The sequence below is a fragment of the Gossypium hirsutum genome, chromosome A08 (genome assembly GCF_007990345.1).
Source record: "Gossypium hirsutum isolate 1008001.06 chromosome A08, Gossypium_hirsutum_v2.1, whole genome shotgun sequence".
NCBI classification, from domain to species: domain Eukaryota; kingdom Viridiplantae; phylum Streptophyta; class Magnoliopsida; order Malvales; family Malvaceae; genus Gossypium; species Gossypium hirsutum.
The window spans coordinates 47491553-47506394 of NC_053431.1; the positions used below are offsets into that span (position 1 = coordinate 47491553).

The following is a 14842-nucleotide window of genomic DNA, read 5'->3' on the forward strand; positions in this document are numbered from 1 at the left end:
AGGACGATTGAATATTAGTTTTATCATCGACAGGTTTTATAGCGTTAGCTTGAGTCTTAGAGGTTTTGACTGAGTCGCGTGCTTGGAGTGTTACTGCGTCGTCACCTGCACGAAGTGTTAGTTCTCCTGTACCTACATTAATAATGGTTCTGGCAGTTGCTAAAAATGGCTATCCTAAAATTAAAGGTACCTCGTTATCCTCATCCATATCTAAGACAACGAAGTCTACTGAGTAAATAAATTTATCAATTTTAACGAGAACATCTTCAATAATACCCTTAGGGAATCTAAGTATTTTGTCAGCCAATTGTATGCTTATCCTAGTCTGTTTGGGTTTACCGAGACCTAGTCGTTTAAACATTTTATATGGCATAACATTTATACTTGGCCCTAGATCAGCTAAAGCATTATTCACAGATAGACTACCAATTAAACAAGGAATTGTAAAACTCACTGGATCTTTCAATTTGTTAGGTAGCTCATTCTTTAGAACAGCTGAGCAGACTGCATTGAGTTCCACATGTGATGTAGCATCTAATTTCCTTTTATTGCTCAGAAGTTCCTTTAAAAATTTTGCTGAGTTGGCCATCTGCAAAAGAACTTCAATAAAGGGTAAGTTAATATGTAATTTCTTTAAGAGTTTGACAAACTTACCGAATTGTTCTTTTATTCTGTCTTTCGTCATCGCTTTAGGATATGGCACACGGGGTTCATGAGTTATCCTTACCTGTTTAGGATCATTATTGTTTACCTCTTCTCGTCCTTTGTTCATCGCGTTGTCTTGCTATATTTCTGGCTCGGGTCCAGTGAATCCTTCCTTATCTTGAGTGCTAATTGCATTAAGGTGTTCCCTTGGATTAAGTTCAGTATTACTTGGTAGGCTACCTTGTTGTCGTTCGGAGATTAGTTTGGACAGCTGGCCTATCTGAGTTTTTAATCCTTGGATCGATGCTTGTTAATTCTTAAGTGTTGCCTCGGTAGTTTGGAAACGGGTTTTTGACACCGAGATGAATTTAGAAAGCATCTATTCAAGGTTTGGTTTTTTCTCCTATTGGTAAGGTGGCTGTTGAAAACCCTGAGGATTTTGTAGCTTTTGATTTCCTTGACCACCCTAGGAGAAATTTGGGTGGTCCCTCCAACCTGCAGTATAAGTATTACTGTATGGGTTATTTTGAGATCTAAAGTTATTATTACCCATACAATTGACTTGTTCCTCTTCAATAGTAGGATTGAAGGATTGGTATTCTGTATGTACACCTCCTCCGCTTGAGTCACACCTCATTACTGGATGTACCTGTGTAGAACCAAGTAAACCGTCAATCTTTTTATTGAGAAGTTCTACCTAATTAGAGAGCATGGTGACTGAATCGATGTTATAGACGCCGGCTATTTTCGTTGGCTTTGTCCTTACAACTTGCCACTGATAGTTGTTCAGTGACATCTCCTCTATGAATTCATAGGCATCTTCTGGTGTTTTATTGTTAATGGTTCCGCCAACAGCTGCGTCAATCATTTGTCTTGTCGAGGGATTCACACCATTGTAGAACGTTTGAACTTGCAGCCAAAGTGGTAACGCATGGTGAGGGCACCTTCTCAGTAAGTCCTTGTATCTCCCCCATGCATCGTAAAGTGTTTCTAAATCCATTTGCACAAAAGAAGAGATATAATTATACAATTTAGCCGTTTTAGCCAGCGGAAAATATTTAAGTAAAAATTTCTCGGTCATTTGTACCCAAGTAGTGATAGACCCTCGTGGTAACGAGTTCAACCACTGTTTATCTTTGTTTCTCAGTGAAAAGGGAAATAATCAAAGACGAATGGCATCATCAGAAATGCCATTGATTTTGAATGTATCGCAAAATTCAAGAAAATTCTCCAAATGCGTGTTGGGATCCTCATCCTGCAAACCATCAAACTGAACAAACTGCTGTATCATCTAAATTGTGCTAGGTTTTAGTTCAAAATTATTCGCAGCAATAGCAGGTCTAACTATACTAGACTCAGTTCCTGTTAAAGAAGGTTTAGCATAGTTATAGTACGTGGAGTAGGATTTTGATTACTACAATTGCAGGAGGCAGCTGATCGCATGGGTTTTCGGCCATCTCTTCGTTTGAGGGTTGAGTATCGTCTTCTCACTCGTTCTCCGTGTAGCGTAAACTACGCCTTATTTCTCTTTGATTTTTGCGAATTGTACGATCGATTTCTTCGTCAAAGAGTAAAGGTCCTGACGGGTTTCTTCTAGTCATAAACTATATAAAAAAAACTGCCAAGAGAGAGAGAAACAAGTAAATTAATAAATATTAAAATAAAATAAATTTGCAAGAAAAATAAATGGCTCAAGTAATAAAAATTTAGTGTTCCTAATATTTCAGTTCCCGGCAGCGGCGCCAAAAACTTGATCGTGTGATTCGTAACAAGTAATAAATATTTATAATGAAGATCAAACATAGACTAACTATTATCACGACGAAAAGGCAAGCACACCTATCGAACAATAGTATAGTAATGGCAAGACCGGGATATCATACCCAAGGGAACCAAAAGTACTAGTAATAACTATCTTTTTATTATCTAGCCTAAGAATAAAAGGGTTTGCTTATTAAACTAATTATTTAAACTAGTTAACTGATTTAATTAAAGCAAAGAGAAAATTTGGAAAAAGACTTGAAGAAAAGTAATTGATAAAGACGACACCCAAGGAGGAATCCACCTAGATTTCACTTGTTATCTGACTCTGAACCGGACGATTTATTCACTTGACTTGTTCGTAGAGATCCCTAAGTTAAGTTATTATCCCTATTCAAGACTAATAACGTCTAATCCCTAGATTTAAAAACCGAGACTTTTCTCTAATTAACACTCTAGGGTTGCATTAACTCGATCTATGGATCCCCTTATTAGGTTTCAGCCTAATCTGACAAAATCTTGTAACCCTATTTCTAGGCGTTCGATCAACTCCGCTTAATTTTGCCAAATCTACTCTTAGGCAGGGTCTATTCCTCCTTTGCTAATCACATAAAATCATGAATTAATACCCGGAATATTAACTCAAGCATTAAAAACACATAATTAAGAACAAATCAAGTATTTATCATACAGTTCAGATAATAATAACAAGATCCATCATAGGTTTTATCCCCCTTAGGTATCTAAGAGGTTTAGTTCATAATAAAATAAGAGTACATCTCAAAAGTATGAAAATAACAAAACATAAAGAAAACTCGAAAACCCCTGAAGGAATTTTGAGAGAGATCTTCAGTCTTGGAGTAGCTCCGGCTTTTGAGATGGATCGTCTAGCCTCCTTCAAGTAATTCTTGGCGTATGGTACTGTATTCCAGAAAAGTTCTGGAAAGAGTGGCCTCCTTCTAGGTCACACTTAGGGTGTTTATATAGGCTTTGGATTGGCTTTCTTCCTCCCTAAGTACCTTTTTCCGTGTAAAATACAACTCTTTGAAAAAGGGACACGCCCGTGTGCCACGGCCTTGTGACGTGATTACCAGGCCGTGTTCGATCCGTTTGAATTACACATGACCGTGTGGGCTCAATGGCCAGACCGTGTGAATCGTGAAAACCTTGGTTGATGCCCCCGAAGGCCACCGGTGTGTGAGATGCCTATGTAGCAAGGCTTAGGCCATGTCATCTTCTCGATTTGGTCTGTTTTGTCCCTTTTTAGCTCGTTTTTGGCTCCTTTCGACTCTTAGTGCTTTCCTGAGTACAAAACATGAAATAACCGGATTAAAAGCACCAAAATCCACAAATCTAGTAATAAACATCCATAAATATGCTAAGTATTTGGGGTGTAGGTATGTATAATTTGGCATTTATCAGATTTCATGAGATGCCATTGTTGATATCATGAGTTTTGAAATGTTTTTGGATGAATTATGAAGGCTTGGTAGATGGGTTATAAGTTTTGTCTTTGAATTTTGATGTAATAGAGTCATTTTGACTAATTTGTGAGAATGGGGTTTTGAAGGACTAAATTATGAATTAATTATGTTATTTGGACATGTATGGAAGCTATATATATTTGGCCAAGCTATAGTCTTGGTGAATTTAGCATATTTGTGATTTTGTGAAAAATGGACTAAATTGTCAAAATGGGAAAATGTAAGGGCTAAAATGAAAAGTGCCCTAAATATGTGTTCACGGATTATTTTGAGTGAATGAATGATTGAATGGTTGAATTTGAATTGTGTTAGATCAAGAACAAAGAAAATCAGACTTAGATCGAGGAAAGTCCAAAATAGTTGAATAGTCGACTCGCTCCGTCTGAAATCCGTACGAGGTAAGTCAAATTATAATTACGTGTTAATTGAAATAAATTTTGCACATATAAACTGTAATCTGTATTAGATGGCCTTGAGTGCCTGATGTATATCTTTGGAGTAAAGTATGATAATATGTTGATATCTGGAAAACTCTGTATGTTCCTAAGCAAAGTTGAAATCTATCTGTGTCATCGTGTAAGACCGTGTCTGGGACACAGGCCTCGATTGAGATTTATGTATAAGACCATGTCTGGGACATCGGCATCGTATCTGATTTCGTGTAAGACCCTGTCTGGGATAGAGGCATCGATATTGAATTACATGTAAGACAACATCTGGGACGACGGCATTATGAGCATCTGTATCATTTCTGACCCGGCTGATTATAGCGTACGAAATCTGAGATTGAGTATATGAATTGTATAACCTATGCAGGTACGTTTGTATCGTACTAAATTTTGTGAATATGAAAAACTTTGTCTCTGTGAAATATGTATGGAAATGAAGCATGACATATATGCAAACAAAGAAGCATGGTTAAGTTTATGAATTATTCTAAGAAATGGTTATGAATCTAGATGTTTTGTAATGCCCCAATTTTTAGATTTTCTGTGTTTCTGTGATTTTTAAAATTTGTGTGTGTTCAGGTTGGTTAATATATATTTTAGGAGGTTAGTGGGCCTTTGGAAGGCCCAAAATTAAGTTAAATCCGTGGTAGTCTTTGGAATTTTAATTTTATGAAAAAGTGATGCAATTGGCGTTTGGGCTTTTAAGAGTAAAGGGCTAAAAGATGACACAAAAAGGAGTGTGGTGTAGTGGCAAGGTGGCGCCACTTAGGGGACAAGGAAGTGATGCCATAGAGGAAGCAAGGGGTCCAAGGTTCAAGTCTTGGCTCTTGCAATATATTTTGGTTTTTCTTTTCAATAAATCTGGAAGCAAGTAGCTGCGCTTTAAAGTTTAATGTGTTGGATTTATGACAGAAATAAGTTGATGGCCTAGTGGTGGTGGCGTGAGTTGGCATTTGAGAGGACTTTGGTTCTAATCCCTTGGCACGCAAAGGTTGATTATTTTGCTATGTTGGGACGGCAAGAGTTGGTGTTGGTTTTAAACTCTGGTGATGGAAGGATCCCACATCGGGAAGCTAACATAAGAGTAGATGGAGAGCTGGCTTTAAATAGAGCAAACCATGAGGAGAGTAGGCATACTCTTCTTCGCTGATCCCTTTCGCTTTGTGATGTGTTTGTTTGGGTTGGGCATCAGCTAAGAGTGTTTGGGGCGCGGATTAACTGTAGTCTCCTAACAGGTGTGTATTTCTCATTATTCTAGCAGTACGACGGCTATTTCGGGCCGCGATGGGCTGAAATGGGCTATGTGGTCCCAATGGGTCCGTAGGCCCAAGTGGATAAGTTGTAGAATTACCGAAATACCCCTGTAGGGTAGAAATATTGAAATACCCCTGTAGGGTAGAATTACCAAAATACCCCTGTAGGATAGAATTACCGAAATACCCTTGTAGGGTAGAAATACCAAAATACCCCTGTAGGGTAGAATTACCGAGATACCCTTATGGGTTAAAATTACCATTTTGCCCCTAGGGTGTTAAATGACTATTTTGCCCCTTGTGCGTAAATGACTAACTTGTGTGATGATTGGGTTAGTTGACGTGGATTTATGTTAGTTATCGTTAATTCGTAAGTCTAATGTGTTAGTAATTGATTGTAGGATTACCGCGTGGGAGATATCGTCATCAATCGTCATCAACTAGGTGTGTAAACGACACCCTCCCTTAGACTGAATCGGTAAAGGCTGTAATACCGAAACGTTGGTCTTTTGTGAACTCGCGAGCGTGCAAGCGCACAGTTGTTAATGAATATGGTGCATTTGGATGATTAGAGTGCAGAGTGTGCATTTTCGTGCCCAACGATGTTTCTGGGCTTAATGGGCCGAAAATGGGCCAATGGGCCAACAGGCCCACTTTGGTCAAAAGATGAGGTAAATACTTCTGATTACTTGGAAAACGTTAGAATGAGCATGAAACCTTAGCAATAGGTAATAATTACTGAAATACCCTTACGCATGCAAAATTATGATTTTACCCCTAGGGTTATTTTTTTCTGAAAAGCATGATGTTCTGTTTCTATATCCGTATGCGATGACATATTATTTTTGTTGCATGGGACATGGGTTTATATTGATGGAGGAAGCGTTTTGGCAGCCTCGCTGCAATCTGGTGGTCTCGCCATATATATCTGTTCTGGTGACTTCGTTACAATACCTGGCAATCTTGCTGCAATATGGTGGCTTCGCCACATACATATATCTGTTCTGGTGGCCTAGCCACAATATCTGTATCTGGTGACTTCGTCACAATATCTAGCAGCCTCGCTACAATTTTTGTGGTGTGTAGCGGTTGGGTGGGTCGAGTAGTCTCCCCACATGGTGTAAGGCTGGTACGGGGGTGTTATGGATGGCTCTAGGTTGGGATTTCTGCATTCATAATATATTTGTTCTGTATCTACTATGGGCCTATGGGTTTCATTCTGATTTCTGTACTGGGCCAAGGCCCAGATAAGTCTGACTCTGAGGTTTGATCTATTTTGGGCTATGGTTGGGTTATGTTACACACTGAGTTTACCGAACTCACCCTTTATTTTCAATCTCTGCAGGAAATCCTGAACCATAGTGGGCTTGGAGCTGTGAGGGATTCGGAGTGGCCACATCATCTGCAAAGTTGGTTTTTCTAAGTTAGTTTATTTTTATTATTTTATATTTTGATTTAATTTTGGGTTTTAAGTTGTAATAAGGCCTCTATTTAAATTTCTTTTTCCGCTATGGTTTTATTTTCTGATTATATTTATACTATGTCGAAACTGCTAGTGTTAGGCGTGCGGGTTTTCAAAATTAATGAACGTTCTCCAAGACTCAACATGCACAACAAATGGATAGCCTAAAGGTTGATAAACTGACTTTTCATTCAACCGTTGTTTTTACAAAGACCAACCCAATCACTTAAACCAACGAATGCATACTAAGTCGTAAGTCCATGTGACTTGTCAGATCTGGCAATAATGTCTGTGCCAAGTTTGGGGTGTTATATTTAGTGGTATCAGAGCTAAGTTGCAACAAATCGATTGTGGAACGGGTCTAAAAATGGGAGTTTGTAAAGAAACATTGAATAAAGGTTTTCACAAATCGTTTTTTTTTGGAACTTGATTATGAATTGTTTTCGAGAATGTTTCCAATATTTTCTCTTTACAAATAGATGATTTTAAAGATTAAAATCAGTTTTCTAAAATTAGGTTTTTTTTTAGAAGGTGGCACAACGAATCTCCGGCCCAAGTCTATAAGTTTTCTGAGCCTTTCTGATTGTTTCTGAATATCTGTTATATGCTTGTACAAAACCTTATCATGGTACTTTAGTTACGGTAACACTGGAACTATAGAAACTCTGATAAGTAGACTGAGACTGTAGACTCAAACTCTGAATTACTGTTATTCATAAGACATCTGTAATAAACACTGAAATATTAAACTGATTCATAAAATTCTTAACCAGATAATACGAAATTAGTACACGAGTAGCTCGTGGAAGAGGCCGTGGACGTGGCCGAGGTAATGCTAAGGCTGAATCTTCATCTTCAGGACATGTGCCGACAGCAGATACACCGATACCACCGGCAACGGAGGTAGAGTCTCATGATCGAGGTGCCAGGGACGATGCTCTGTTTCAGGCAATGCTTCGAGTTTTAGAAAGGGTTGCTAGGGCGAGTACGGGAAACGAAATTCGGGGGTCTATTTTTGAGCGGCTCCGGGCCAATGGAGCAGAGATATTTAGGGGCGTATCTGGTGTAGCTCCGAATGTGGCTGAGTATTGGTTAGAAGCCACAGAGCAGATTATGGATGATCTGGACTGCTCTGTGGAGCAGAAACTGAAAGGAGCCATATCGTTACTCAGGGATGAGGCTTATCAGTGGTGGCTCATAGTGAGAGATGGAACTCCTGCTGACAGTGTGACTTGGGAGCAATTTAAGACAGCCTTCAATGGAAAGTATGTTGGGGCTAGTTACGTGGACACTCGCCGGAAAGAATTTCTGAACCTGGTCCAAGGGAGTAAGTTAGTGGCTGAGTATGAGTCTGAGTTTCTGAGACTGAGCCGGTATGCTTCTGGGATTGTCACTACCGAGTATGAGCGTAGCGTACGCTTTGAGGATGGTCTGAGAGATGAACTTAGGGTGCTGATTGCTCCGCAGAGGGAGCGTAACTTCGCTGCTTTAGTGGAAAAAGCTAAGATAGCTGAGGAAGTGAAACATATAGAAAGACAGAATCGTGAGAAAGATTGGAACCGCTTTAGGAGAGATTCAGGACTTTCAGGTGGTATGAACAGGAATGTTAAGAGAGCAAGGGTAATGGAGCCAGTTCGAGTAGTATCGATGAATGCTGTTAGACCGTAGAGTTGTAGGAATTGTGGGAAGATGCATATGGGCGAGTGTCAGAAACGTTCTGGTGTTTGTTTCTGATACAGATCTATGGAGCATAGGGTTAAGAATTGTCCCCAGGAACCAGATCAGGTTCAAGTTTTAGAGTAGAGGGTCGCTCAACCAGTGAGGGGTGGACCATAGTTTTCGAGAGGACGTGGGCAAAGCAGAGGTGGTAATGGAAACGGTCGAGGAAGAAGAGCGCCTGGTAAGGGTGCTGGATTTGCTGAGGCTCGTCAGTCGGCGTTGGTGTATGCAGCTCGTCACCGAGAGGAGGGTGATGCACCTGACGTCATAACTGGTACGTTTCTGATTTCCAGTATGCCATACACTGCGTTGATAGATATTGGATCTACCCATTCATATGTTGCATGTGCTATATTTGGGTCGCTGGGTGTGCGCTCTGAAGAGACTGTAAGTGGGGTATCTGTACTAAATCCTTTGGGTCACTCGGTTAGGGTAGATAAACTGTATAGAGATATGCCTATAGAAACTCAAGGAAAAGTTTTCTCTGGAGATTTGATGGAGCTACCTTTCGGAGAATTAGATCTCATTTTGGGAATGGATTGGCTTGTTAAGCATAGGGCTACTCTGGATTGTGCTGCTAAGCGAGTAATGTTAAAGACCACAAAGGATGAGGAGGTTTTAGTGATAGGCGAGCGTAAGGATTATCTGTCTAATGTGGTGTCAGCATTGAGAGCCGAGAAATAGATTCGAAAGGGATGTGAGGCTTATTTGGCATTTGTAAGCCAATCGAAAACTGAGGATCTGACAGTGGATAAAATTAGAACCGTCAAGGATTTTCAAGATGTTTTTCCAGAGGAGCTTCTGGGTTTGCCCCTGAACCGAGAGGTTGAGTTTGGAATCGACTTGTTGCCTGGAACGGCACCGGTGTCCATTGCACCTTATAGGATGGCACCGAAGGAGTTGGTAGAGCTCAAAGCCCAAATTCAAGAGTTATTGGATAGAGGCTTCATTAGACCAAGTGTGTCTCCATGGGGAGCACCAGTGTTGTTCGTAAAGAAGAAAGATGGGTCAATGCAGATGTGCATCGATTATCGGCAGTTGAACAAACTGACGATTAAGAACAAGTACCTACTACCGAGAATCGATGATTTATTAGACCAACTTAGAGGAGCTTCAGTATTTTTCAAGATTAACCTTCGATCTGGGTATCAACAGTTGAGGGTTAAGGAGGTGGATATCACAAGACAGCATTCAGAACTCGGTATGGTCACTATGAGTTCTTGGTTATGCCATTTGGGTTGATGAACGCACCTGCGGCATTTATGGATCTAATGAATCGAGTGTTCCAGCCATACTTGGATCGATTCGTGGTCGTCTTTATCAATGATATTCTAGTTTATTCTGAAACTGAGGAGAAGCATGATAAGAACCTTCGTATTGTGCTGCAAGTGCTGAGGGAGAATGAGCTTTATGCGAAATTCAGTAAGTGTGAGTTCTAGTTGAGAGAGGTAGCTTTCTTGGGGCATGTTGTCTCTGCTGAAGGGATCAAGGTGGAACCTCGAAAGATTGAAGCAATTCTATAATGGAAGCCACCGAGGTCAGTGTCAAAAATTTGAAGTTTTCTGGGTTTAGCTGGGTACTATAGAAGGTTTGTGGAAGGATTTTCTATGATGCCAGCGCCTTTGACAAAGCTTATAAGGAAGGGAGTATTGTTTGTTTGGACTGAGCAACAACAGGAATCTTTTAAGAAGCTGAAGAAAGTTCTGATCGAGGCATCTGTACTGATTCAGCCGGAGTCTGGAAAAGATTTTACCGTATGCAGTGATGCATCACATGTAGGGTTGGGCTGTGGGCTGATGCAAGAGGGTAAAGTGGTTTCTTATGCATCACGATAGCTTAAACCACATGAAGTTAACTATCCTACTTATGATTTGGAGTTGGCAGCAGTAATCTTTGCGCTTAAGATTTAGAGACATTACCTGTACGGAGAAAGGTGTATTATATACACAGATCATAAGAGTCTTAAGTACTTGCTGACTCAGAAGGAGTTGAACCTTAGGCAGCGGAGATGGATAGAGTTGCTTAAGGATTATGACTACGCGATTGAGTATCACCCAGGCAAAGCTAATGTGGTGGCTGATGCCCTAAGTCGTAAAACTGTAACTGATCTGAGAGCCATGTTTGCTTGTTTGAGTCTGTATGACAACGGTAGCCTGTTAGCAGAACTGCAAGTTAGGCCAACTTGGGTGGATGAGATTATGGAAAAAAAGTCGAGGGATGAGTCCCTGGTTTCTCAATTCTGGTAGGTTAAGAATGGGGATACTTCTGAGTTCGGACTGAATAGTGAGGGAGTTTTGTGTTACCGAGGTAGAGTTTGTATTCTGAAGGACTCTGACTTGAGGCAAGAAATTCTGAAAGAAGCTCATGGAGGTCTGTGTGCTATGCATCCTGGAGGGAATAAAATGTATCACGACTTAAAGAAGTTGTATTGGTGGCCTGGATTAAAGTGAGAGGTAACGGAAGTTGTGGGAAAATGTCTGACTTGTCAGCAAGTGAAAACTGAACATCAATTACCTCCTGGAATTTTGCAGCCAGTGAAAGTACCACTTTGGAGTGGGAGAGGGTAACCATGGATTTTGTGAGTGGGTTACCCTTGACACCGTCGAAGAAGGACTCGATTTGGGTAATTTTGGATAGGTTGACCAAATCTGCTCATTTCATACCTGTCCGCACTGATTATTCACTTCAGAAGTTAGCCAAATTGTGTGTGGTGGAAATAGTGCGACTTCACGGAGTGCCAGTGTCGATTATTTTGTGATCGAGATCCTAGATTCACATCTCAGTTTTGGCAAAAGTTGCATGAGGTGTTGGGTGCGTGATTGAACTTTAGTACAGCCTTTCATCCTCAGACTGATGGTCAATCGGAAAGGGTTATTCAGATTCTGGAAGACATGTTAAGGGGATGCGTTATCGACTTTCGAGGCAGTTGGGAGGATTACTTACCGTTGGAAGAGTTTGCATACAACAACAGTTATCAGACAAGTATTAGAATGGCTCCTTATGAGGCACTGTATGGGCGAAGATGTCGTACACCTAGTTGTTGGACCAAGTTGGGTGAACGACAGGTTCTTGGACCTGAGTTGGTGGTAGATACTGAGGATAAGGTCAAGATGATTAGAGACTGGTTGAAGGAAACATCTAATAGATAGAAGTTATATGCAGATTTGAAGTGCAAGGAAATTGAATACTCTGTGGGTGATATGGTCTTCTTGAAGGTTTCACCTTGGAAGAAAATATTAAGGTTTGGGAGGAAAGGCAAGTTAAGTTCGCGGTTCATTGGGCCTTATCGGATTCATAAGCAAGTGGGTCCAGTGGCTTATCAGTTGGAGCTACCTCCAGAGTTGGATAGGATTCATGATGTCTTTCACGTCTCCATGTTAAGGCGGTATCGTTCTGACCCTACTCATGTTGTGCCAGTTGCAGAGATCAAGGTCCAAACAGACTTGACTTTTGAGGAAGAGCTTGTGCAGATTTTGGATCGAGATGTTAAGATTTTAAGGAGGAAATCAGTTTCGCTGGAAAAGGTTCTATGGCGTAATCATGGCAGAGAGGAAGCTACTTGGGAGCCAGAAGTGGCGATGCGTCAACAATATCCACATCTGTTTGATTCAGGTAAAATTTCAAGGACGAAATTTCTTTAAGGAGGGTAGAGTTGTAACGCCCCAATTTTTAGGTTTTCTGTGTTTCTGTGATTTTTAAAATTTGTGTCTGTTCTGGTTGGTTAATATATATATTTTAGTAGGTTAGTGGGCCTTTGGAAGACCCAAACTTAAGTTAAATCCGTGGTAGTCTTCGGAATTTTAATTTTATGAACAGGTGATGCAATTGGCGTTTGGGTTTTTAAGAGTAAATGGCTAAAAGATGACACAAAAAGGAGTGTGGTGTAGTGGTAAGGTGGCGCCACTTAGGGGACAAGGAAGTGACGCCATAGAGGAAGCAAGGGGTCCAAGGTTCAAGTCTTGGCTCTTGCAATATATTTTGGTTTTTCTTTTCAATAAATTTAGAAGCAAGTAGCTGCGCTTTAAAGTTTAATGTGTTGGATTTATGACAGAAATGAGTTGATGGCCTAGTGGTGGTGGCGTCAGTTGGCATGTGAGAGGACTTTGGTTCGAATCCGTTGGCATGCAAAGGTTTATTATTTTGCTATGTTTAGACAGCAAGAGTTGGTGTTAGTTTTAAACTCTGGTGATGGAAGGATCCCACATCGGGAAGCTAACAAAAGAGTAGATGGAGAGCTGGTTTTAAATAGAGCAAACCATGAGGAGAGTAGGCATACCCTTCTTCACTGATCCCTTTCGCTTTGTGACGTGTTCGTTTGGGTTGGGCGTCAGCTAAGAGTGTTTGGAGCGCGGATTAACTGCAGTCTCCTAACAGGTGTGTATTTCTCATTACTCTAGCAGTAGGATGGCTATTTCGGGCCGCGATGGGCTAAAATGGGCTATGTGGTCCCAATGGGTCCGTAGGCCCAAGTGGATAAGTTGTAGAATTATCGAAATACCCTTGTAAGGTAGAATTACCGAAATACCCCTGTAGAGTAGAATTATTGAAATACCTTTGTAGGGTAGAATTACCGAAATACCCCTGTAGGATAGAATTACCGAAATACCCTTATAGGGTAGAAATACCAAAATACCCCTGTAGGGTAGAATTACCGAGATACCCTTGTGGGGTAAAATTACCATTTTGCCCCTAGGGTGTTAAATGACTATTTTGCCCCTCGTGCGTCAATGACTAACTTGTGTGATGATTGGGTTAGTTGACGTGGATTTATGTTAGTTATCATTAATTCGTAAGTCTAATGTGTTAGTGATCGATTGTAGGATTATCGCGTGGGAGATATCCTCATCAATCGTCATCAACCAAGTGTGTAAATGACACCCTCCCTTAGATTGAATCGGTAAAAGCCGTAATACCGAACCGTTGGTATTTTGTGAACTCGCGAGTGTACGAGCGCTTGTGAGACAGTTGTTAATGGATATGGTGCATTTGGGTGATTAGAGTGCAGAGTGTGCATTTTCGTGCACAACGGTATTTTTGGGCTTAATGGGCCGAAAACGAGACAACGGGCCAACGGGTCCACTTTGGTTAAAAGACGAGGTAAGTACTTCTGATTACTTGGTAAACGTTAGAATGAGCATGAAACCTTAGCAATAGGTAATAATTACTGAAATACCCTTATGCATGCAAAATTACGATTTTACCCCTAGGGTTATTTTTTTCTGAAAAGCATGATGTTTTGTTTCTGTATGCGTATGCCATGACATATTATTTCTGTTGCATGGGACATGGGTTTATATTGATGGAGGAAGCATTCTGGCAGCCTCGCTGCAATCTGGTGGCCTTGCCACATATATTTGTTCTGGTGACTTCGTCACAATACCTGGCAGCCTCGCTGCAATCTGGTGGCTTCGCCACATACATATATCTGCTCTGGTGGCCTAGCCACAATATCTGTATCTGGTGACTTCGTCACAATATCTGTTGGGTGGGTCGAGTAGTCTCCTCACATGGTGTAAGGCTGGTATGGGGGTGTTATGGATGGCTCTGGGTTGGGATTTCTGCATTCATGATATATTTGTTCTGTATCTGCTATGGGCCTATGGGTTTCATTCTGATTTCTGTACTGGGCCAAGGCCCAGATAAGTCTGACTCTGAGGTTTGATCTGTTTTGGGCTATGGTTGTGTTATGTTACACACTGAGTTTACCGAGCTCACCCTTTATTTTCAATCTCTGCAGGAAATCCCCAACCATAGTGGGCTTGGAGCTGTGAGGGATTCGGAGTGGCCACATCATCTGCAAATTTGGTTTTTCTAAGTTAGTTTATTTTTATTATTTTATATTCTGATTTAATTTTGGGTTTTAAGTTGTAATAAGGCCGCTATTTAAATTTCTTTTTCTGCTATGGTTTTATTTTCTGATTACATTTATACTATGTCGAAACTGCTAGTGTTAGGCTGTGCAGGTTTTCATAATTAATGAACGTTTTCCAAGACTCAACAAGCACAACAAATGGATAGCCTAAATATTGATAAACCGACTTTTCATTCAATCGCTGTTTTTACAAAGAC

The 14842-nt window shown here is 40.6% G+C and overlaps 1 non-coding gene across 1 annotated transcript; it reads left to right on the plus strand.

Moving 5' to 3' along the window:
• The first annotated feature begins 1571 nt into the window (after positions 1-1571).
• Positions 1572-1676, plus strand: LOC121205344 (small nucleolar RNA R71). The gene has a single exon (XR_005900425.1). It is a non-coding gene; the product is annotated as a small nucleolar RNA R71 (small nucleolar RNA).
• The last annotated feature ends 13166 nt before the right edge of the window (positions 1677-14842 follow it).